This window comes from Mesoplodon mirus, assembly GCF_964341445.2.
Source record: "Mesoplodon mirus genome assembly, chromosome: 4".
Classification (NCBI taxonomy): Eukaryota; Metazoa; Chordata; class Mammalia; order Artiodactyla; family Ziphiidae; genus Mesoplodon; species Mesoplodon mirus.
In genome coordinates, this window is record NC_138979.1 from 139554403 (window position 1) to 139580538 (window position 26136).

A 26136-nucleotide genomic window follows, 5' to 3' on the forward strand; every position below is an offset into this window, starting at 1 on the left:
TCATTGATCTATGTGTCTATCTTTTTGCCAGTACAAAACTGTTATTATTACTGTAGCTTTGTAGTAATTCCTAAAATTAAGGAATCTAAATATTCCAACTTTATTCTTCTTTTTTAAAAATTGCTTTGGTTATTCTAGGTTCTTTGCAAGTCCATGTAAATTTTATAATAGGTTTGTCAATTTCTGCAAAATAGCTTGCTGGGATTTTGATAGGGATTTCATTGAATCTAAAAATCAATTTGGGGATAATTGCTATCATAATAACCATGTTCAATCTTCCAATCCATGAATATCATATAGCTTTCTATTTTAGTTATCTTTAATTGTTGTCAGCAATGATTTATAGTTTCCAGTATAGAGGTCTTAGAAATATTTTGGTAGATTTACTCCTATTTTCTGTTTTGATACTACTAAAAATTCAATTTTTTGGAAGTTTATTTTTAAATCATTAGCTATGAGTATAAAAAAATACAGATGTTTGTATATCAACATTGTATCTGGTGACTTTGCCAAATTCACTTATTGATTCTAATAGGCATTTTGTAGATTTTTCCGGGATTTTCTATGTAAACCATCTTATCAGCTGAAAAGAGGGACAGTTTTACTTCTTCTTTTACAGTTTTTTTTCCTTTTTTTGTTTTTTCCTTCTTTGGTTTTGGCCTTATTTCTAGGCCGCCACATGGCATGTGAGATCTTAGTTCACCAACTAGGGATCGAACCTGTGCCCCCTGCAGTGGCAGTGTGGAGTCTTAACCACTGGACCACCAGGGAAGTCCTGGCCTTATTTCTAGAACCTCCAGTACAATGTTGAATAGAAGTGGTATATTCTTGCTTTGTTCCCAAATTTTAAGGGGGAACAATTCAGTCTTTTACCATTAACTATGATGTTAGCTGTAGGGTTTTTTTTTAGATGATCTTTATCAGTTTGAGGAAATTCCCTACCTCCCAGGTTGTAGTGAGTTTTCTTTGTTCTTTCTTTAGTCATGAATAGGTGTTGAATTTTGCGTATACTTTTTCTGTATCTATTGAAATGGTTTTTCTCCTTTTTTCTGCTAATATCATAATAGTGGTGAATTACATTAATTTCTTTTTTTAATGTTAAACCAACCTTGATTTCTGGGATAAAATCTGCTTGGTCATGATATAGTATACTTTTTATATACTTCTGGGCTTAATTTGCTAATATTTTGTTAAGAATTTTTTGTCTATGCATATGAGGGATAGTGGTCTGTAATTCTTTTTCTGTGATTTTTTGGTCAGATTTTGGTATTAGGGTTATTCTGGCTTCATAAAATGAGTTGGGCAATGTTCTCTCTTCCTCTAATTCTGAAAATATTTGTGTAAGATTGGTATTATTTCTTCCATGAATGTTTTGCTGAATTCACCACTAAAATAATCTGCAACTGGAGTTTTATTTTGGGGAAGATTTTTATAACAAATTCAACTTTTATATAGATAAAGGACTATTCAGATGTTCTGTTTCTTTTTCTAACAATTTTGGTAATTGTATTTTTCAAGAATTTTCATTTAATCTTAGTAGTTGAATTTGTTGGCATTAAGTTTTTCATATTATTCTTTTTATCCTTAAATGTCTGTAGGATCTGTGGTGATAAGCCCCTTTTTTATTCTCATTTTGGTGATTTGCGTTTTCTCTTTCTCAGTCCAGCTTGGGGTTTATCAATTTTGTTGCTCTATTTAAAAACTGACTTTTTGCTTTAATAATTTTCTGTTTTATTTGTCTATTTTCTAGTCCCCTAATTTCTGTCCTTATATTTATCATTCTCTGGTTTTAAAATTTTTTCTCCTTTTATAATATATGCATTTTAAAGCTATTTTAGCTGAATTCATTTTCATCCAGCTCCAAGTATTTCCTAATTTCCCTTGTGACTTTGTCTTTGACTCATGAAATATTTAGGAGGGTGTTTAACTTCTAGATATTTGGGGTTTTCCTAGGTATTATATTGTTATTGATTTCTTATTTAATTCCACTGTGGCTAGAAAATACACTCTGTGCATTTCAATCCTTTAAAATGTATTGACCTGTTTTATTGTCCAGTTTATGGCCTATCTTTGTGAAGTTGCTCTGTGCACTTGAAGAGAACACATAGTCTGCAGTTGTTGGATGTTGTGTTTCATAAATATCAATTAGGTGGTGACTGATGGTGTTGTTCACATCTTCTGTGTCTATGCAGATATTTTATCTCGTTTTTCTCTGAATTGCATACTGATAGATGCTAAAGTCTCTTCATATAATTGTGGAACCATTTCTTTCCTTAATTCTGTCAATTTTTTCACGTATCTTGAGGCTCTGTTATTAAATGCATATACATTTGTGATTGTTGTGTCTTCCTAACAACTTAGTCTTATTATCATTATAAAGTGCTCATTAATTTTTAAAAAACATTCAGAGCTCTTGGAAAATGAATATATGATAACTGAAAATTTAAAATATATATGTTAAAAGAAGATTTGGAAGATAAAGTTGTAGAAACCTTCCAGTAAGTGAAACAACAACAAAGAAAACAACAGTGATGGAAAATGGTAGATAAATAATAAGAACCTGAAAGAATTGCTCTAAAAGATCCAGCATTCAAATAATGAGTTAAAAAAAAAAAAAGTAGAAGTGGAAATTACCCAGGAACCAATATAAGAATGTTTCCCATAAGTGAAGGACACAGTTTACCAGATTCAAAGGGCCCACCTAGGATCCAGCATAGTGTAGGTTGAAGAGCTACACCAAGGCACTTGTGAAGTTTCAGAATATCTGGGTGTTCTGTGGCTCCCTTTCCTTTGCTCAACTGCTGAAGGAATGGTTTTAGCCCTGAGAAAAATACCTGTTCCAGGGGAACAAACAGGAGCCCTCCTTTTCAGTTCCTGAATCTTGTCCTCAGCTCACCTAACTTAGACTCACAGCTGAAGCAACACTGCTAAGAATTCAGTGCAGCCCGGTTCCCCTCACCCAGGTTTTTGGTTTGACTTGAGTCGTGTGTATCTTTGAAATGTTCCTAGTACTCAAGCACTCAGGTGCCAAAAATCTTTGTTTAACCACTTTAGCAAGTTAATCCTCAGATTGTGCTTTAAGTCTGTTCCCAAATTCAATTAAGTATAATGTACTGTATGCTTCTGTAGGAGAATATTTGCCCCTACATGTGATAAGACCTAATGGCTACCCCTAGAACACTTATTAGTTGATACCCTTGAGCAGTTGGGAAATAATTTTCAAATTAAGTATAATGAGTTGAATCATTTTGGAGGCCATCCAAATGAGAGCACCTAGGCCAACAGTGGAAGTACTGGGAAGAAGCGAGGGCCTGGGATTATGCCCCTGCCAGTCCTATGCTTATGCTCCCCAACTCTAGGATAATTATTTACAACCACAATTTTCTGGGGCCATACCCTTAGGGACAATCAGGACTTGGCCTTGAATTACACTTCTATGTGGCTCTCAGCCACCTACCTCCCAGTTTTACTTTGGTTTGACTTCATACCCCATCTCATTTTAAAAGGCTTCCAGTAAAGGGCGGTCTTTACCCAGCCAGTGGTCAGTTTCTGCTGCGGTTTCCAACTCCAGCCCCATGTGGCCACCATCACTGCTGCTCCTCTACTGCCCCAGCTGACTCTGAACCTCACGGATCACCTCCAATGATCACAGCTTCTGACCACCTAGAGTGGCGAGGCCAGTTAGTGAGCACAGCACTTCACACTTCCAGAGGGAGTCTTGTTTTTCCTGTTTTACACACCCTCAGTTGAGGAAACTAGAACAGGTTGGAACTAGTACTCACTTCAGTTGAAGACGCTATCTGGAGTCACGCCAGCCACCTCCTTGGCTGGTTCTGGACTGATGGCACAGGCTTTTGGCTTCATCTCAGGGAACTTTCTGCTTTCCTAGAGCAATATTCTCTTCCCTTATTCTTTCTCTTGCTCCCAGCCACACACATCTGAAGTGAAAGCATCTTTGTCTCCCACTCATTACTAAGGACTGATAGTCCTGGTTTGGGGCTAATTTTAATGCTTTCATTACTTTTTATCCCAGTAAGCCTTAAGATTTTATGCAATAAAATTTCTCTTGTCCTAGAGCTATGCCAGAGTTCTCAAGGGAGTGACACAGATGAAGGTGTCCCTTGGAACTCTTGTTATTCATTATAAGTTAACATTTATTCAGCACCTGCCATGTGTGAGGCACTGTGCTAAACATGTCACATGGTCTCATTTAATCTTAACCAAAGCCCTGTGAACTACCCATTTTACATGAGAAAACCCTGGTTTAGAGAATCTAAGAAACTTGCACTCAGGATGCAGAGGAAAAAAGCAGAGATTTGAATCCAGGACTCTCTGAATCCAGAACCCATGCTCTTAATCACTGTACCATTTGTTCTCACTAAGGAAAGACCTAGAATACCACCCACCTCTCTGCAAAGAGACACACAGAAGACCACATCCAGGTCTCGATTTTAACAATGTGGACTGATTTAAATTTCATTTCATTCAAGAAAATGCTTGGGTGCTTATTTGTCAGTGTCACTGTGATTAGCACAGTGAGGATAGAGAGGGGAGTTCAGAAATTTCTCTGCCCTTAGAAATTTGAGAGACTAGACATATACACAAGCAGTTAAACACTATGTAATGAAATTTCATTAAGCTTAGTTGACAGAGAAGAGGATGGAGTAGTGACAAAGTCAATAGGAATCTACAATGGCAATTTAAGACTGGCAAGGAAGAGTTAAGCCTCACAATGCTAGGCAGTACATCTGAAGTGCAGAAATTAGTGGGTCTAGTGTAGTTGGAGAAGTTTTCATGGAGATGGGTGGGCTTATACTTACCCTGGAGCCAATGAGATTTTGGTTGGTGGAGAGGAAGAGAGGGGGCATTCCAAGGAAGAGAAAGTATGATCAAAGGCAGGGAAGAGGGAATGAGTGTGGGGGTTTGGGGAGGCATCAAGATGGTCCAGACTGGAAAGTATGGAGGATAAATTTGAGAAGCATCTTGAGAGTAATTCTCAAAAGTTTGGAATTAAGTTTGAAGGCAATGGGAGATCACAGAAGGCGTTTGGATATAGGAAAGACAGGCCAAAAAAAAAAAAAAAAAGTCACGAGGAATGTTTTTCTCACAGCATGGGTCATTTCTCCATATCAAATGACTGTGACTGGTGTCAAGATGTTAACACTGAACTCCAGAATTAGGGTCTGTTTTCCATTCAGCATTAGAGCCACATTCTTCCTGCCCAGATTTTTTCCCTAAACTGAGGGAAAGCCTCATAGGGAAAGTGACAGCTTGCTCACTGACTCAGACTGAAGGATCTAGATGATTTTATTAACAGAGTCATCAGTTATGATCATCTCCATTACCAGTATGGGGATGTACCTGCCAAAAGAATGACAATGCTTGTTCAGCTAGCCAGCACAATTCTGGCTTGTTGAGATCCAGAACATGCTCTCCGTCTTAGGCAGGACTAGAGATTCACTGACAGATTCCTATTCTCTGCTTCCCCTTTTCCTAGATTCCAAGCAGACTACCTATTTTTCATTATTTCCTCCATGAGGAGACTGTGCACTTTACTTGGTTATAAATCGATTGACATTAACAACTTTCGAATCCTAAGAACATATATGGGTCAACCTGGCTCTTTCTTGGGTATGAGAAATACTTTAATTTTCTTGGTTCGATTGGATGAACAAGCTGTTCTCCGTACTGTAGAGTTGGGAAACCTTGTAATCTCAGAAGTAACTTTTGCTGGGGGCTTTCACCCATTCTAAATCGATAATATTGTCAACTTAAGAGAATGTTCTTACCCCAGGGTCTGTGAAGGTTGTGACCACTTTGCATCTTGTAGCTTTCTTTGCCGCTCTGTGTAAGTCATGAGCCACTACAGTGCTATTAGCGTAAGTAATGATTTCTCTGTCCTTTGTTGTTGTTTTTTGTAATTTACTTTTATTTATTTAAAAATTTTTATTGGAGTATAGTTGATTTACAATGTTGTGTTCGTTTCTGCTGTACAACAAAGTGAATCAGTTATACATATATGTATATCCACTCTTTTTTAGATTCTTTTCCCATATACGTCATTACAGAGTATTGAGTAGAGTTCCCTGTGCTATACAGCAGGTCCTTATCTCTGTCCTTTGAATCTGTAAGTGGTATGTGAAAATCTCTCTGCTTTTCCCTGTGTTGCATTCAAAACCTAATATAGATATGCTATTATGTATTACCTGTACCATTCTAGCTAGCAATATTAAACATTTTTATTTACAAACTTCTCTGGTCATCACAGGAGGAGACAGGTAATATTTGAGATGTTTCATCCTAAAATACCCTTGAAACTGTACAAAAGGGTGGATAATAAATGTAAATTTAAGGTGGAGAAAGGCCATATGCTGAAGTCCCTAGGGAATGTCTACTAATGCAGTTGTCAGGGGGATGGATTGAGAAGCATATTCTCAAGATTACAAGCTCCATGGCTCACAAACTGAACCAGAGAAGCCTAGCTGGTGACGAAAGAGAATAGAAAGCAAATGTTACCTTGCCCCCATCATTTGCTCCCAACTATTTCAGGGCATTGAAGATACACTGGCCAAAAGAGCAAACAGTCCAACTGGGAAGAAACTGTCTTCTGAACCAGTCAGAGTCATGTCCAGAGTCAAACCTCCCACCTAACCCATCAATTTCTCTCTTTCCACATCCATTCAAAGACTGTGGCTCCCAGACCACAGCCAGGTAGGAGGTAGACGGAGACAAGTAGAGGTGTGTTATGTCCTAGAAGGGCTAGTTGTGTAATAAACAGTACTGCAAGAAGGCAGGGGCAATGCATGCTCAGAGGGCATATGATTTTATGTGTTACCCTCTAAAGCAGGGCAGCAGTTTCTGTTACCTCTCAGTTTCTCCTACTACTTGGAAATTACAGCAGTTAGAGCAGGAGGGGCCCCAATCTAATGCCCAGAGACCTACCATAGCTAAATATCTGGGAGATCCTGAAAACAGAGGTAGGCACTATGTGAGTCTGTGTGCCTTTCAGCTCTGCTTTGCTTGTACCCAAGAGGAAAGTGAGGGAATAGGAAGATTCTTCACTAATACTGTCTGCTAGCAAGTGCCAGACTGGAACATACTTTTTTCTTTTTCAGTATGAAGAGACAGAAAAATGCCCAAAGGGGCCTAAGGAAAGAACATTGCAAGATAAGAGAAAGGAAGCTTTTCTGTTAAAACTTGAGGTGAGATTATATAGCTGAAAATAAATTTCTGCAGAAAAGAGAAAAGCATTTTAGCAGACATATTTTTGGTAGTCTCAAAAAGGTGTGAGAAGGCCTAACCACTATGAAATCGGAGCCAGGGGCCATCTGGAGAAAACAGATTGGGATGAAGGAAGATTTGCCAAGGCTGAAATGAGAAATGAGGGCGAATATGCCAAAATTTTAATAGAATTAAACACCTGTACTACAGAGAGTCAATACAGAGAAGACATAGCAGAAATCAAATCAGTAAAGTGGAAGACAAAATAAGGAAAAGGACCAAGATGAAAATGTTGAGAGAGAAAACAGCAAACACAGATCTAATCTGAGAATTACATTTCTTCCCAATGAAAAAATGGAACAGAATGCTGGAAGCAACGGTCAAGCCCATGTCAGAAGAAAACTTTCCTGAGCTGGAGAAGATCTGAGATAAAATTAAAATGGCCAGACCCATACAGAGACTTATCTTTTAAAATACTTGAGTTTCCAGGTTAAATAAAGACTCTTTCAGGCATTTAGATAGAAATGAACAGGGTACTAATGAAACAAATATCAAGGTGGGCTCAGACTTCTCAACCCTGAAGACTGTTCTAGAAGACAGAATTCTTGTGTCTCAAGAATTCCATAATCACCCAACAGGATGTTTATGTGCAGAGGCTGTGGGAATTCACTTTCAGATTTACAAGGAGGCTGAAAATATACCCCACATGGCCTCTTCTTAAAAAAAAGTATTTGAATTTGCCATCCAATTGAATTGGTAAATTGATATGAAGACACATACACACAAACGTACAAAATGACTTGCAGAGAGCATTGGAGACTATTCAAAATAGAAAAGAAATTATAGTTTTGAATATGATTATAAAGCGGTATGCAAAACCTAATACCTGCTGTTGACCAACAGTTTACTTAGGTCTGATAAAAGAGGAGGAAGGAATATATTCCAAGTCATCCACAGTGAACGGTGGGTGGTTTTTTTTTTTTTTGTAATTAGTGAGAAAGATACAAAATGTCATTTTATGCGAAACAGTGTTTTCTCTGAGTAGTTTTAGTTTGAAAACTGACTTCTTCAAGAGAATGCTTTTTGCCTGCTTATCTCTAAAACTGGAATTATTATAGGATCAGATGGGCCATGTATCTAGCTTCAGCTGGCAATGAAGGAAATCCTGATAAGCTGAGGCTTTAAGAAATTACATAAAGAGACAAGATACATAAATGATTTTCTTTCTTCTCATCTAACTTTTTTTTCAAGTGAAGAAAAGTGCTGGCATCAGGAAAAAGTGAGTAGTCAGTGGAAATTCAACCAGGATGACTTCGGTAAGATAAGTTTTCTTATCTGATGTGTTGGTAAAAAAAAAAAAAAAAAATCCATTCATTTGTTGCTTATGAGAGTTTGCTCAGGAATTCACGAATTGCACTTGAGCCAATGTAAGAATTTTGAAATAAAATTTTTTCTCTATGGTTTTGGCTTTCGTTGAAGCTTCGATTTTGAAGTGAGAGGGAAGAGGAATCTCAGGAATCCTTACATGTGGTGCTCCTTATAGAGTGGGTGTGGAAATGAGAAACTGGAAATTATGCCTACGCTGAATATCAGAAATAATTGTGACTTTTAAAAAATATTGAAGCTTTAGTCTAAGTCATAATCTTTTCCCATCTTTGCTATGCTGTTTATCTTTGTTGAAGTTATGTCTATACCAGTCATAGTTGTTAAAGGGAAAAAAAAGTGTTGGAAGAGATTTGGAGAAAATCCATCATACTGTGGTGCAAGTATTTGGGTACTTGGGGAAATCTTGCTGCCACCTGATTTTTTAAAATTAATTAATTAATTTATTTATTATTTTTGGCTTGTTGGGTCTTCGTTGCTGCGTGCAGGCTTTCTCTAGTTGCAGTGAGCAGGGGCTACTCTTTGTTGCGGTGCGCGGGCTCCTCGTTGCGGTGGCTTCTCTTGTTGCGGAGCACGGGCTCTAGGCGTGCGGGCTTCAGTAGTTGCGGCACGCGGGCTCAGTAGTTGTGACTCGCGGGCTCTAGAGCACAGGCTCAGTAGTTATGACACACGGGTTTAGTTGCTCCGCGGCATGTGGGATCTTCCTGGACCACGGGTCGAACCCGTGTCCCCTGCATTGTCAGGCGGATTCTTAACCACTGCGCCACCAGGGAAGCCTCCACCTGATTTTTTTTTTTTTTTTTTTTTTTTTGGCAGTACGCGGGCCTCTCACTGTGTGGCCTCTCCTGTTGCGGAGCACAGGCTCCAGACACGCAGGCTCAGCGGCCATGGCTCACAGGCCCAGCCACTCCGCAGCATTTGGGATCCTCCCGGACTGGGGCACGAACCCGTGTCCCCTGCATCGGCAGGTGGACGCTCAACCACTGCGCCACCAGGGAAGCCCCACCTGATTTTTAATAAAAACAGAAGATCCAATTCTTGGCCAGGATAGGATTAACAACCTCCCCTGCCCTGTAACCCTCCAAACATTCTAATTAATTTTGTCGTTGATTTCTGACAGCTCACCTATGGTTTCCCATCTTTAATATGTTTTCAAGCATGTAAAGGATGGGTGCAATAAGGGTAAATTGGAGAGAATCACTTAGGGCCATTTGTAGATTATGAATTGTCCAAAACCATTCATCGCTGTGCTCAAAAGGGTTTGTTTAGCATTTATTTGTACCTTGTGCAAACATGGTGCCACTCTTACAGGGTAGGAGTTTTAAAAGATGTATAACATCAGTATGTACCACCAACCAACCAACAGCACTGATAACTTACAGTGCACGTAGACTCCACTAATTGTGTGGAAGACACAGAATAAATATGAATCTTAGTCTCTTCTCTCAACAAAGTGGAAAGCTAGTTAGGGAGATTAGTGTGACACAAATGAAATGATTAGCAAACAATCAGGTGTTAAGCTGAGTTGTACTGTGCTTCTGTTTCTTCATCTGTAAAATTAGAAAAGCTACTTATAATAAAACTACTTATCCCAGTAGGGCCTGGTGCTCAGCAGGGTTAGCCAGTCATTACTGTTATTTAAATTACTATTAATAGCTGAGATGAAGTGAGAGAGTGGCATGGACATATATACACTACCAAATGTAAAATAGATAGCTAGTGGGAAGCAGCCACATAGCACAGGGAGATCAGCTTGGTGCTTTGTGACCACCTAGAGGGGTGGGATAAGGAGGGTGGGAGGGAGACGCAAGAGGGAGGGGATATGGGGGTATATGTATACGTATAGCTGATTCACTTTGTTGTACAGCAGAAACTAACACAACATTGTAAAGCAGTTATACTCCAATAAAGATGTTTAAAAAATAATAAATAAATTACTATTAATTTGTAAATGTAATAGGATGTAAGAGAAGAAAGTGATCAGTGTGTGCTGCAGCAGTGGAGAACGTTTAATTCATAACTGAGATTTGAGCTGGGCCTTTGAATGATGTATCAGATTTAGCTAGCTTGTGACCTAAAGCATTGGGGCAGTCATACGCGGTGGGAAAAATAGTTGTAGAGACATGTGGGTTGCTGCCTCTGCAGTTAGGATAACAGCCTGACCGGTTCAGTGGGTGTGTATTGGACTTTGCGGGAAAGAAAATTGAATAGATAGGGTGGGGCGAGATTATGGAGGCTTTACAAGTCAGGCAAAGGAGTTCAGATTTTGATAGGATCAGCAACAGATTGTCTATACTTGAGTGGAAGGAGTATGTTAACAGAGACGTGTCTGGTTAGCGGGAGGCAGGGTGGTCAGAGGGAGTGGGTCGCTGAAGTCAGGAAGCCAGGGAGAAGGCTGTTACAACTCCCAGTGAGCTGTAATCAGGGCTTGGCTGGTGGAATGGACAGAAGTGACAACTGGGGGAAAAACAGCAGAGCAGTGAAAGGACAGTTATGCTTTGAAATCTAGTGCCACATTTTCTGAGACCAATACCAGGATACAAGGTTGACAAATACATGTGTATTCATGGAACAATTGAGGTTGAATAATTGAAGGTGTCGCTGAAAATGAGACTTATGAGGACCAAAGTATATGTCCAGGCAGAGAACAAAAACTAATAATAAATTGGGAAAGAAAATGAAGAGGAAGGTATCTACTCCAATATTCTTTTAGCTTATATCTATTGCGTATCTGTATTTCTGCTGTGTAGAAAACGTTGGCTAGGAAGCAAATATTGGTTTAAAAATCCAGGACTGTAATGATCTATTTCCAAGTGTGTATCTTCCAGGGACCTACTGGAAGACCCCTGCATCATATTTATAAACAATGACTATGTCGATTGGGGGTAGTCTGGTGTCCTACCTAGATTCAAATCCTGATTCCACCATGTGTAGCCATATACCTCTGAGTGAGCTATTGGCCCTTTCTATGCTTTAGTTTCCTCATGGGTAAAATGGAATAATAACAGTATCTACTGCATAGTGATACTGTGGGACTTAGGTGAGATGATACATGTGTGCTCAGAACAGTGCTTGGTGGGTGCCAGATGTCATCTAGGAGGAATTGTAAGAGTTGTGGTCATCTTGGTGGTGGGTCATGGTGCAGGCGAGGGGAAGCATTTCACTTTACCCCACTGAATATAAACATCATAACCATTGTTCAGGAAATGGGTCTCCAACCAATATGCTGAAAGCACAGTTGTCAAAGGTAATGCCTGTGAAACTACATGTATAAGACTAAAAGTAAAGAGCAAATATTTGGGGGTGGGGGTAATCCATTAAGGCCCAAATCTCAGGTTTCAGGGAGTGTCACCTTGGTTCATCATTCATGCAAAGACCATTTAAATTAAAACAATACTCTGCAGGCTACATTCTTTTTTTTTTTTTTTTTTTTTTTTTTCTTTTTGCGGTATGCGGGCCTCTCACTGTTGTGGCCTCTCCCGCCGCGGAGCACAGGCTCCGGACGCGCAGGCCCAGCGGCCATGGCTCACGGGCCCAGCCGCTCCGCGGCATATGGGATCCTCCCAGACCGGGGCACGAACCCGTATCCCCTGCATCGGCAGGCGGACTCTCAACCACTGCGCCACCAGGGAGGCCCCAGGCTACATTCTTATAAGTACAGCACTTGAAAGGTAAGAGGGAAAACACTAGGTGCCTACTGTTTGCAAAAGTATAAGGTGTAAAGGACATAGACACTTCACATGAGTTAATACCATCTGGATTCCAGGTTGAGCTCCCTTAGACCATGTTTTCTCTGATCACTCAAGTTGTCTTTTTTTATAGCTTTTACACTGCAGACAAGTTATATCCTAGGTCCTGACAAGTGGCCAGCTTACAATAAGTGTGTACTGTCAAAGGAAGATGACCAGTCACTTGACTGAACACTGGAAAGCGTTAGAGTGTTTTCTGGCACGTGGGCTCCTCCAAATGCTTTCTGGAGTGGGCCATTCAGCCAGTAAATCAGTAACAGAGATCAGGGCGTATGCAGAACAGGCCCTTTTGTTTTTCCAGGAACTGGCCCCAATTTGTATTATGTTTTAATTTGTTTGTTCAAATCATGCTTATAATTGTGTTTTCCCCTGGGTATACCAGAAGGCAAGCAGTATGGTGATGAGAACCTCTACTCTTGCCATTTTTCGGAGGAGTTGGAAGTTTCAGGGACTGTAGAATGGGGATCACTTCAGTATAGAGAAGCAAAACATGTCTAGCCAAGGATGAACATCTGAATTTGATTAGTGCTTTCCATGTCATAAAATAGATGCTGCCTCCCATAGAATTATCTGGCTTTACCTACTTTGGACTCAAATCCACTTGTTCCCTAGAGCTGTTTGCTGACCACCTGAAATGTTGATTGAGGCTTATGTCCTCAATTATGTATGAGGCCTACATCCCGTGGACGGGATGTAGGCCCTCTTTCTGGAGCCAGCCGGAGCACACAGTGTCATGGAGACTGCAGAAGCCCACACCCATGTCTGGCTGAAGGCCGCATACTACCTCCAGGGCCCATGGAGAGGCTCTTCAATTCATGTTTCTAGAACAAATCTTGAACTGCCACAGAGCAGGCTGGAAGAAGGGCTCTGCCGGTGTTCCCATGCCCTGTCTTTACCAGGGAGTCAGAACTGGGTCTTTTACTCCATCTCTGCTCATTGTGAATCACTGGAAACAGTCAACGTCAGGAATGCCACAAAAATTCTTACCAAGTGGGAGAATCTGTCTGAAGAACAGAAATAGGCATAATACGACTATAACTAGAAATGCACTAGGGGCTTGTTATGACCTTGCAGGCTTGCAAGGAGTTTGAATTTTTTTCTACGTACCATGAGAAACCATTAGAGGATTTTAGTCAGGGAGGTGACAAAATTTGATTTGAAAATGACAAGCAAATACTGTTGAAGATTACTCAAAATTTAATTTTTAATCATTTCATTTTTACATGTTTTAGGGAAAAGGAAGGGAATTAAGATTTAATGAGCACCTTTTATGTACTACGTATGGTTTTGGACACTTCCATGTTTTGTGTAACTTTTAGAACAATCCTAGAGATAATTCTTAGTATCTCTACTCATCCTGATGATAAAACTGAGACTTGGCGAGATTAAGTAATTTGCCCAAGGCCACATGGATAGGGCAAAGCCAAAATTCAATTCCTCATGAAGAGTGTATGCTATTTCCATTATGCCATGTTGTCTTAGCACTGGGGTGTCTAGCATGGTGCCTTGAACATAGAAGACATTCAATAAATCTTTGTTAAAAGCAAACGTTTCCATTTAAAATTTATATCTTTATTTTTAACACCTAATGCCAAAATGATAGCCTAGCATAAAAGGTAAATAAAAACAATAGCATTAGCCCTACTTTAATGAGGGTCTGAAAAGTTTTAGGAACTATCTAGAGAAACTCAGGACTTGTGTTTAAATTAGGATCTGTGTCAGGGTTCACTCATGGGAAACACAATCTCCTTTCTTAAGCAGAAAGAAATTTAACCCAGGAATTTGGTACATTCAGAATTTTTGGTGAGTGAAATCTGACTTCATCAGGACTGTGATTGAAGTTTGAGGAGTCCTGGCACCTGTGTTATCTGAGAAATTTATGGAGAGTGACGTCAGCAAGATGGCACACTAGGTGGTTTCCCACTTCAGTCCTTCTCACAGAATCAGCAATTAGCAACTATCCATAGACAAGGCGCCTTTGTGAAGATCTCAAAATTGTTGGGAAGGCTGGAAGAGGGGGTGCGAGGCTGGGACTCCAGGATGACTCCCAGGACAAATGACTGTCTGACCTGCCAAGGAAAGCTCCCTGTGCCTCCTGCTGCTACAGTCAGGAGGAGCAGGGCGTGACCAGGAGTTCACTGATTGAACTGAACACGTCACCTTAGCTGCAGTGAAACAACTGGGAAAGCTCCACTGCCACCACCAGAACAGCCCCTCAGCAGTCACGCAGCTGGAGCCTGATCCCTGGACCCTGGGACACTGCTGAAGAATAGCTCTTGTCTGCCAATAGCAGCAGTAGAAGCAGCAGGAAAACAGTCCCACCCTCACGTCCATCTTCCAGATCTCCCGCACGTGCATCTATTGGCAGCATTGATTTGCAAACCAAACCCTGGCTCCAAGGAGCCTGGGAAACATAGCTTTTAGCTTTCCAACCTCTGCGTAATAGGAGGCAAGTGGGATGGATAATGGGTACCGAGTTCTCACATTGACATAGTCTTCCCCTTCCTGCCCAAATGCAATGTCTGCCGCTTGGCAAAGTAGTCGTGAAACTCTTTAGAAATGTAGCCAACGAGGTAGGATTTGGGTTGATGTTACTCAGAGGTAGCTACCCTCTGAGCGATGAAGGGCTGCATTAGCAGCTTCCTCTGTGAGAAGCTTCTTGGGCCTGTGTTTGTCCTGTGATACTTCTGTCCTCAAAGAGAAATGAACAGAGGACTTAGATTATGCCCTGAAAGTTCCCCAGAAGAACACAGTGTGATTACAGCTCACGTGATGTCTCCATAATCTTGCCAAGTGTTTAACCAAGCTCACAGCATCTGTGGATGGTAGGCTTTTAAGAAGCCTGAGACTGCAGCTCTTAGAGGGCCCCTCACCAACCACCAGCTTGAGAAGATGGAGGATGCCTTTCCTATGCATCACAGCTCTCTTATATGAGAAGTTTATTTTCAGAGTTGACTGGACATGAGACTTAGATTTGCCAAGGCAGTATGAAAGTCATACCTTACTCCTCAAAAGTTTGAGCTGAGGGTATATGCCCAGTAGTGGGATTGCTGGGTTGTATGGTAGTTCTATTTTTAGTTTTGTAAGGAACCTCCATACTGTTCTCCATAGCAGCTCTATTTACAATAGCCAGGACATGGAAGCAACCTAAGTGTCCATCGACAGATGAATGGATAAAGAAGATGTGGCACATATATACAATGGAATATTACTCAGCCATAAAAAGAAACGAAATTGAGTTACTTTGTAGTGAGGTGGATGAACCTAGAGTCTGTCATACAGAGTGAAGTAAGTCAGAAAGAGAAAAACAAATACTGTAACACATATATATGGAATCTAAAAAAAAAAAAAGGTCTGAAGAACCTAGGGGAAGGACAGGAATAAAGATGAAGACATAGAGAATGGACTTGAGGACACAGGGAGGGGGAACAGTAAACTGGGACGAAGTGAGAGAGTGGCATGGACATATATATACTACCAAATGGAAAATAGATAGCTAGTGGGAAGCAGCCACATAGCACAGGGAGATCAGCTTGGTGCTTTGTGACCACCTAGAGGGGTGGGATAGGGAGGGTGGGAGGGAGATGCAAGAGAGAGGAGATATGGGGATATATGTATATGTATAGCTGATTCACTTTGTTATACAGCAGAAACTAACACACCATTGTCAAGCAATTATACTCCAATAAAGATGTTAAAAAAAAAAAGTTTGAGCTGAGAAATTTGAGAGCATTCCATGCCAGTTGAGGACATAACCCTTCTCCCTGAGTCCTCACACAAAGACCTTGGCTTGACTCTTGGCTTTTAATGTGGAAGTTTTAAAATTACATTCTCGTTGTGTCTTCGGTGGCACTTGCACGATGCTGATCACTTTCCTGGTCTGTCCAGACCTTTGCTTATCTGTAGCCTCAAACATATGATGCTTATTTAATACTGCAAGTGATGATTCCGGTTGTGGGGATGCTAGTCCTTACGTTGAAGATGCCAGTGATTCCCTTCTGTGGTGTTCAATATATACTCAACATATGTTCAACATATGGGCTGAAAATCTCTGACCTTGCAGCCCAAGGAATGATGTAATACTACGTGGTTGACATGGAAAGATGTCAGATACAGTATTTAGTGAAAAAAGCAAGGTTCAGAATAGTATATGTATATACGTATAGTATAAAGCCAGATTTGTTTTTGAAACACTGGTGAAATGTTGGTCTGGGACCTGCAACATCAGCGTTACCCAGGAACTTGTTAGAAATGCAGATTCCTAGGCCTTATCCCCTCCACCCCCGGCACCCTGCCATCCTACTGAACTGGAAACTCTGGATGTGGGGCTGACAGTGTGACCTCCAGCTGGTGGAGAACCACAGCTATAGTGTGTCCTGTCCTGGGATAGTTTGCTACTATATGTGTCCTAGGGTCTGTATGGGTTTGTAACACTTTTATAATTTGCATATGGTCCCAGTAAATGAATTACTTATGTTTGTAAAGGATTTTGATTTCACTGTTTCTGATTCATTGTATTCATATATGTCTTTTCTTTACAAAATTAGTAAAATAAAAAGCCAACAAATTAAATGTACCAAAAAATGCTGGCAACTAGAAGAAAAAAATGTTTATACATCAGGCCAAGGCTTTTTAGACTTTGATGTGCACACAGATTGCTTGGGGGCCTTGTTAAAATCCAAGACTGGATTGAGGCCTGAGGTTCTGCATTTGTAACCAGATCCAGGCCAAGGCTGCTGGTCTGTGGATCACATTTTGAATAGCAAACCACTAAAACATTATCCATGGTTATTTCTGGAAGGTAAAATTATGTGAGATTTTCACTTGGTGCATTTCACCTTTGTGCATTTTTTGAATTTGATTTTTTACAAAGAGCTGTATTCAGAGAGAAGAATAAAGAATTTTAAAATCTTTCACCAGAATTTGCCTTACTTCTACATCTCTCTGCTATGCAGGCTTAGTCTTTAAAAAACAAAAATTTCCAAGAGTGCTTCAAAAGGAAACCGATTTATCAGCTTTATGCCTCCCCATGCCACCCAGATCATTGTGGCTATAAATGTTAAAAAGCAGTAGTGTTAGATGGTAGAGGGCACTTACAAGGGATTCATATTAGCTGGCAGTTTTTCAGTGGCAAGCATCAGAAACAGGCTTAAGGAACTAAAGGAAAATTTTTTAAGGAATTCAGAGAAAAATGGTTTCAGTCATGGCTGAATCGAAGTCTTCAAATGACATCCTTAGGAATTGGTCTCTTGCCATCTCTAAGCTCTGCTTTCCTCTGCAGTGGCTTTACCTTCATGCATTCCCTCTTTCCCTAGGATGGCCACCAGAAGCACAAGGCTTTGTTTCATCAGATTAGTGGCCACAGCAAGACAACTCCTCTTCCCAGCAGGTCCCAGAAATGACTCCTGTTGGCACAAACCTATCTCTGAATCTATCAGTGACTCCGATTGTCTGGACTTGGCCATATGTATGTTTCTGAAGAAGGCTGTGGGTGTTACCAACCCCATGCAAATAAGATGAGAGGAAGGGGTGATTCGCCAGAGGAGAACTGAAGTGTCGATAAAAGAACGAGGTGGATAGATGTAAAAGTGAGAGATGATGTTCTATTATTGTGCAGATCTTGCTGCCCAGTCTTCTCATTTTATTTATTTGGAAACCAGGCTAAGTCACACTAGTAAATAGCAGACCCAAGATTTTCCAATTTCTACCTCTTTTCCTTGTCCTCTTTACTGTTACCTCCTGTTCTTGGAAACTAGAAATGAATCAAACCTGAAGCCTCTGTAACACTTGCTTATCACTGAAATGTCTTCTTAAACCTTGTATTTCAGATATTAAACTTAAAGGAGCTGTAATTGTACATCGATCGTCTTTGACTCTCCTACATCGACTGCTCAGATTAAGTAAGAAAACCACATTCCTTTTGTGATAGTAATCCTTGCTCCTTCTTTCTTTGGGGAAACAAGTTGAAGCTTGATGAAGTGTAGGGGCTGGTCTACTTGGAAAAAGTTTGAGCCCTAACCAGATGATTCCATGAGTGAGGTGGATGCCCTATGGATGGAGGGGCTCACACCAGCCTCTGATCTTTTTGGTCACATTTTATCCCAAGAACTTGATTAATAGTCTAGACTGTGTCCTCCCTTTGGGTGGGCTTTTTGCCCTCCCAATTTTCCCAGCCACAGTGCTATCCCTGTGGACAGGTACAGGCATGAATCAGAAATCTGGAGGCTCGCCCAAAAAGTATGTCTGCTGTTTGTAAAGGGGCAATGTAGTAATTACCTGTGAGTAATGCAGTGGCAGATCTTCCATGAGAAATGAAAGCTGAAAAAGAGGGCTTTCCTTTGCTTGAAAGAAGGGTACTGGGTGAGCGAATCCTTTCCTTGGGAACTGTCTCTTCTCTTTCTCCCAAACTCTACCCCTTTCTCCCCAGACATCCTTTCTTAAGCACCCTACTCTGGCACTCAGCAAGCCATGGGAATGAGAAAGAATTGGCTGGAAGTAAACAGTCTGCTTGCTCATAGCAACTGAAAGTTTTCTTCCAATGGTTCTGGTTCCAGGGGAGGTTGCTGAAGATTAAATCCTGAAGTCTGTCCCATTCAGAGAGCAGCAGCCTGGCTCCTGGTGGCTACAGCATCAGGTAGGAAAAGAATGGTTTTTCTTACCTTTTGTTTTTTGTAACATATGATTTGAAGGCAACTTTAATGTTAAATGTCAGTATATTGGGCACAGAATCAACAAAGGATTTAAATAATATGATTTCTGTCCATCAACCATCCCAGACTAATGAGAGGATTGGTTCTACTGTCGGAGAACCTGTCCCATGACTTGTTTTTGCGGGAGGGGCTTTCTTGGGTGGTCCAATGTAATAGCTGTTTCAGCCAGTACCAGGAAGAAATTCATGTCTTGATGAATTAGACAGTGTCTGCGTTCTCTGGATTTTCACTTGTAGTGTGCATGTTTACATATGTATGTGTCCCATACTCCAGACACACAATCACCTTTGTTAAGAACACTCACAAAAACACAGATGATGAACTGACCAGAAAACAGGCCCCCTTTGATATATTGTTTTATTCTGAGTTTTTCAAGAGCCCATCAACTGACTTCTTGTAAGAGACCACCATAAATGTTTTTAAAAAAGAAGTTATTAGGAGACATACATGTTAAGTAAGTGTGAGTTACATTTGTATCAGTTACATGCTCACTCTGTGGGTTGCAAAAATGACTTTTATGTATTCTGGGGTCATGCACTTCTGTATAAGGGATATAACTTAGTAAAACTAGATAAGACACCATAGAGCGAGTATGATGGGCTGTTGTCATAACCAGATCCCTAGTGTTGTAAAGGTAAAATATGATGCGCACATGATAGAAGGAAGTAATAAATGGAGTATGGAAAAGAACAAAATGGAGTTCTATGAGAATTGTTAGGTCTACCTTTTAAAAGGCAACAAAGTTTGAGAGTCAGCAACCAGAGACTCAATTCTCAGAGAAAATACTTGTGAATTGTGTTACTACATCATTTTTTTAAATGTCCACATATTGAGGTTTCCTATTGTTTGCCATTGTGTGTGTGTGTGTTTGTGTGTGTGTGTGTTTGTGAGAGAGAGGAGACACTCTCCTGATACACTGGGTTACAGATCACTGCTGGGCTATTTTTAAATGAACTTCAGTAAACACTGATTCTGCAAACATTAATCAGCACCTCTGTGTTCTGGACACTGTCCTCGGCCCTGGACTATATATATATCGTGTTGAATTTCCTATTCAGTAACCTCTTATTTGTGTTACCAACGAAAAGACAGCCCCAGAGATTTAGTGCAATTACCGTAATGGGGCTCCTAAGGTGGCCTGGTTATCAGAACTACTTGTGTACCAACCTGCTAGAAAAGTATATCTTGTGTTCCAGTCGGAAATGACACCCTGTTGAAAATAAACAGTACCTTCCTTAAAATCCAGTGCTCTGAGGCTGAGCAATAGCAGAGCTCTGCTGTATGATTTGGGTCCTGTTGTGAGTCTCGAGTTCCCAGGGTGAGAGTGAGACGCTGGTCCTTGACGGGATGCTTGGCCCTGAGGCACAGGTGGTGCCTTCTCTGCCCTGCTTTCTTCCCCAAACCCTGTGGGAGTGAGGGTGGGGGAGGGAGGTGGGCAGAACCCCTGCCCCTATGGAGGAGTCGTCTCCAGGTGTCTCCCAGGGCACCTTCTTCTTCATTTTACATCACTTGTAAATGGCCCCTGAGCCCTCAGCAAACATGATTGAACCTCCTTGCAGACCAGCCCTCTGCTGTCCTGAGAAGCTGGCTCCTCAGCTGGCCTGTAGCAGACCCAGGAGCAAGGCTGATAGATGCGCACGTTGCCTCATGACCAGCACACACCCTTCCTCTTCACTTCTTCCCTACAGCTGCTGCTTCTCGTGGTTGCCGTCAATACTACCCTTCCCCGCTCTGGAAAATGTCTGAGTTGGTCATTGATGGTCCCTCAGCTCTGCATGTCTCCCAGTTCTGGTGAGAAATGCTACCCTGGGTGACATGACAAAGCAGAAGGCAAAATCAACAACAACAGAATAAAAATAATAATAGCACCTACTATTTGTGAGTACTGGCTATGTGCCAGACACTGTGCTGAAAGCTTTGCATACATGATCTCATTTACTCTTTACAACTACCTACGAGGTGGGGGACTACTGGTAATCCCATTATACAGACAAGGACATTGAGGCTTAGCCATTTACCTGTTGTTGGGAGATTCACATCTAAGTGCCTGACTCCAAAGCATTCAACCACAGCTGTGATGAGAGTGATGATCAAGTTTGTAAATGCTTGAACATTGGCCAAAAGAAGACCGCACAGACCTGTGGGGAGGGTGCTGGGGTCGGTGCCCTTCTGGCCCGCTTAGCGTCTCTGCTCTCTGGGGATGCCTCTGAAAAGATCTGCCAGAGACCACCAGGGACACCAAAGGGCTCACTCTGCCACCTGTGGCTTCCCCCTGCAAGTGGCCCATCATACCTCCCTTTGAGGTCTGGCAGCCGACATTTATCTTGGTCTTTGTTTACAAACAAGGGCCATGCATCCTGTTCTTTCTTTGCTATTTGGGGCTGACTTTAATTCTAAAGGAGCATATGTTTTACTTCCACTGTGCTGGTGATTTTGCAGACAGACTCCAGTCTTAAGAGGAGTCTGGGAGTATCCATAACCTGTTCTTTCCCTTTCCTTGACTTTCAGCTAATTTATTCCCCAGAACCTCCCTAGAAGATGGAGTTCTCCTTTAGGGGTGGTTTCTGTTTCATCAAGTGCCATTCTTAGTGCTGTTAGAAACTCCTCTGAGGAAGAGTTTGTGGTCTCCAGGCTGTTTACTCTTGGGCTCCACAGTTCACAAATCATGCCCTAGGCTTACTTCTGGTGGTACTCTCACATCTTGAACCCCTTTATGTTTTCAACCTATAGGCAAACTGTTCTGTGATATGGATCTTGTCTCCCAAGACTAGGGATGTCAGGAAAGGGCTCAGATAAGCTCCTGCACCAAGACCATTGGATGGCCCTTTGGTTAACTTGAGTAGTGTGTCAAGACCCTATCCCTTTTGACTTCTTACAAACTATTTTTATTGTGTGACTTGGCGATGAACTAGTGAAATATCACTTTTTTGAAATTTGGCCTTAACTTGCTTGTTTCCAATTTCAAAGGGTTTCCCTTATTTTTCATTTTATTTGAAGAGAATGAAAGAGTTGGAGATTTAAGTTAAAAAAAAAAGAAGGGGACTAATATTAATTGAGCACCTAATATGTGCTGAGTACTCTACTAGCCTTTGTACATATGATGCAACGTTTAACCCCAACAGAACCTCACAAGGTAGAAAGGACCATTTACAGTTGAAGAAGCTGAGGGTAAGAAAGAGTTAAGCTACTAAGTGTGGTGGGGGAAGAATGCATTAGAAAGAAAGCCCAGGTTGCTTCCCTCATTCCACACTTCCTCCACCTGGATTATAAACCCCTTCCCAGTGGGCAGAATGGACGCAGACAGTTCATCTCATTTAATCTTTACAGTCCTGGGATTTAGGTATGTGACACCTATTTGGTGAACAAGGAAACCAAGACTCAGAGGGTGTTGTTTGGGTTACTGGAAATCAGCTCCTATTAAGGCTTAATAGTTTCCTAGTCATCTCAAAGACAGATGACTTTCGAGGAAATGGTCTTTTCATGAAAAAAATTTAACCCCCAAGAGCCTAATCAACAATAATCTATTTGTATCACTTCTGATTTTCCAAACCTTGATCTTAGCAGTGTGTGTTTACTTACATATGCCCTACTGTGAGTTTCTCACATAGTTTTATTTCATAGACACAGGTCAGTGTCAGTGAAATGACATGCTTGTCACTTATGCTGATATAGTTTTCTGTCCTGTTACTCAGACCAATTCCTTGTTATTGAACATTTGAGATGGTTCAAAGAATACAACTTCACTTTTTCTATTTGTTGATGTTGTTGTTTTTGGAGGGTATTTTCTCCAAAGAAGACATCAGTGAATCAAAAAGTATGACAAATATTTATAACAAATAGCTGAATTTGTTATAACAGATTGCTTTCCTCGGAAACCTCACATGTCACCAGCAACAAACACAGGGACTTGTTTCCTTACAATCCCAGGCTGGGCTGCTTTTTATTGAGCTGAATTCATTTATCGTTCACCCCTGCAAAAATTTGGGGAGTTCTGATCTTTGAGGGTCTATCTTCCCATCACTGAGGCTTCTAACGGAGGACCCTGCTGAGCCAGTTGACTGCTGCAGTTGCCTTGTCAGTCATGAAGACCTGAGATGCCATGTTCCATGGCCTGATGAAGTGGGAGAGGGGGATAAACAGGTAAGGGATAAGTTGGAGAGTAAAGAGAAATGGATAAAACCCATGATAAATGAGTAGGTCAGAGAAGAAATAGAGGATATGCGAAAATTAGCCTCTTTGAGATTCTTGAAATGAAGACTAGGATGTGAAATACATTTATTCATTTCCTGGTTTATGTTGTAGCCGGCCTGAAGGATGGCCCCTAATGATCCCTGTCTCCTGATATTAGCACCCTGGTGGTCCCTTCCCACATTCCATCAGGTTTGGTCAGTGTGCCCAGTAGCATACAGGAGAAGTAATATGTCACTTCTGATATTAAGTTATAAAAGAAGTTGTGGCTTCCATTTTATTTTTTATTTTTTATTTTTTTTAGCTGCGTTGGGTCTTCGTTGCTGCATGCGGACTTTCTCTAGTTGTGGTGAGCAGGGGCTACTCTTCATTGTGGTGCACGGGCTTCTCATTGCGGTGGCTTCTCTTGTTGCAGAGTGCACGCAGGCTTCAGTAGTTGTGGCACATGGGTTTCATTCCTCCATGGCATGTGGGATCTTCCTGGACCAGGGCTTGAACCCATGTCCCCTGAATTGGCAGGTGGATGCTTAACCACTGTGCCACCAGGGAAGCCCTGTGGCTTCTGTTTTGACAACTTTCTCCCTCTCCCAGTTCACTTACTCTGGGGGAAGCCAGCTGCCATGTTGTGAGTAGCACTTTGGAGAGGTCCACATGATGAAAAACATGGTAGTAACAGCATCCCAACCACAGTAGAATCCAAGTCACACCTCTGCCAGAAAACCTGTCCCATCTCTTCACCTCTATTCCCTGTTAGACCATGGATAGATACTAATTATATGTTGCTGTAGAACAAACCACCTCACAATAGTTTATTAATAATAGTGGTTTATTATTTCTCACAGTTCTTTGTCTGAGTTGTTCTTACTCTGGGTTTTCCTGGACCTATTCATGTGATTGCAGTCAGCTGCAGATTTAAGATGGTGACACTCTCACGTCTGGGGCCTCAGGTAGCACTGGATGAAACAGCTGGAATGGCCTTTCATTGTGAGCTTTATCACAGTGTGGTGTCCTCAGAGTACCAGGAGGACAAAAATAGAAACTGTAAGGCCTCTCAAGGTCTGGACTTGGATGTTGCACAATACCACTTCTGCAGTAAAAAGGCCAGATTTGTAAATAATGTGTGGTCTTTTTTTTTTTTGCGGTACGCGGGCCTCTCACTGTTGTGGCCTCTCCCGTTGCGGAGCACAGGCTCCAGACGTGCAGACCCAGCGGCCATGGCTCATAGGCCCAGCTGCTCCGCAGCATGTGGGATCTTCCCGGACCGGGTCACGAACCCGTGTCCCCTGCATCGTCAGGCAGACTCTCAACCACTCCGCCACCAGGGAAGCCCCATGTGGTCATTTTTAATTCATCAAGTTCACCCTCTGGCCACAATTATTTCAATTCATCGCGTAGGAGAAATATACACTGCCCTCCCAAGACCCCTGAGGTCTCATCCAGTGACCACATTGGGCTCAAAGTCCCTGATCTTGTGATCTGAATCTGGTACAGATATAGATAGGATTTCTCATGTATAGTTCCTCGTCAGTTAGAGATTAAGGTTTGCCTTCCAACCTAACAAGTCCTGTTTATTTCCTCTAAATTCTGCTTGTAAACTAAACCATACACCCAACATAAAATTTTGAAACAGGGACGTGGTAACCCCAATAGACATTCCCATTCAAAAATAGAATAACAGGAGGCAAAAGCAGTAATTGGTTCAAAGCAATTCTGAAATCTATCTTTCTATCTTTCAGATAGAAATCTATCTATTTCTATCTGAAATCTATCTTTCTTTCAGATAGAAATCTATTTTTATCTGAAATCTATCTTTCAGATAGAAATCTGTTTCTATCTGAAATCTATCTTTCAGATAGAAATCTGTCTATCTATTTCTATCTGAATCTGAAATCTTTCAGATCTATCTATCTATATTATTGGGTTTTCCTACTCAAGCAGGCAAATTTCCTTGATTAGGGTCTAGGTCTGCTCTAGATTCAACCGTCTGGATTCTTGGCTCCATCTTCTGAGATGTCTTTTCTGTTTTAATATAAATGGCCTATGTTTGCAGCAAAGTAACTTTCTCAACCTGCATACTGACTGTAGAAATTTGGGGGTCTAGAGGTCTCCTATCATTTTAGATGCTTACTCCAATATGATAGAATTCCTTTTAAAATTTATGGATTTTCTGTGCATCTCATTATTGTTCATTTCATAAGACAAAATCTTTAATTTTATTTATTTATTTATTAACATCTTAATTGGAGTATAATTGCTTTACAATGGTATGTTAGTTTCTACTTTATAACAAAGTGAATCAGCTATACAAATACATATATCCCCATATCTCCTCCCTCTTGTGTCTCCCTCCCACCCTGCCTATCCCAACCTTCTAGGTGGTCACAAAACACCGAGCTGATCTCCCTGTGCTATGCAGCTGCTTCCCACTAGCTATCTATTTTACATTTGGTAGTGTATATATGTCCATGCCACTCTCTCACTTTGTCCCAGCTTACCCTTCCCCCTCCCGGTGTCCTCAAGTCCATTCTCTATGTCTGTGTCTTTATTCCTGTCCTGCCCCTAGGTTCTTCAGAACCATTTTTTTTTTAGGTACCATATATATGTGTTAGCATACGATATTTGTTTTTCTCTTTCTGACTTACTTCACTCTGTATGACAGACTCTAGGTTCATCCACCTCACTACAAAGTAACTCAATTTTGTTTCTTTTATGGCTGAGTAATATTCCATTGTATATATGTGCCACATTTTCTTTAACCATTCATCTGTCGATGGACATTTAGGTTGCTTCCATGTCCTGGCTATTGTAAATAGAGCTGCAATGAACGTTGTGGTACATGACTCTTTTTGAATTATGGTTTTCTCAGGGTATATGCCCAGTAGGGG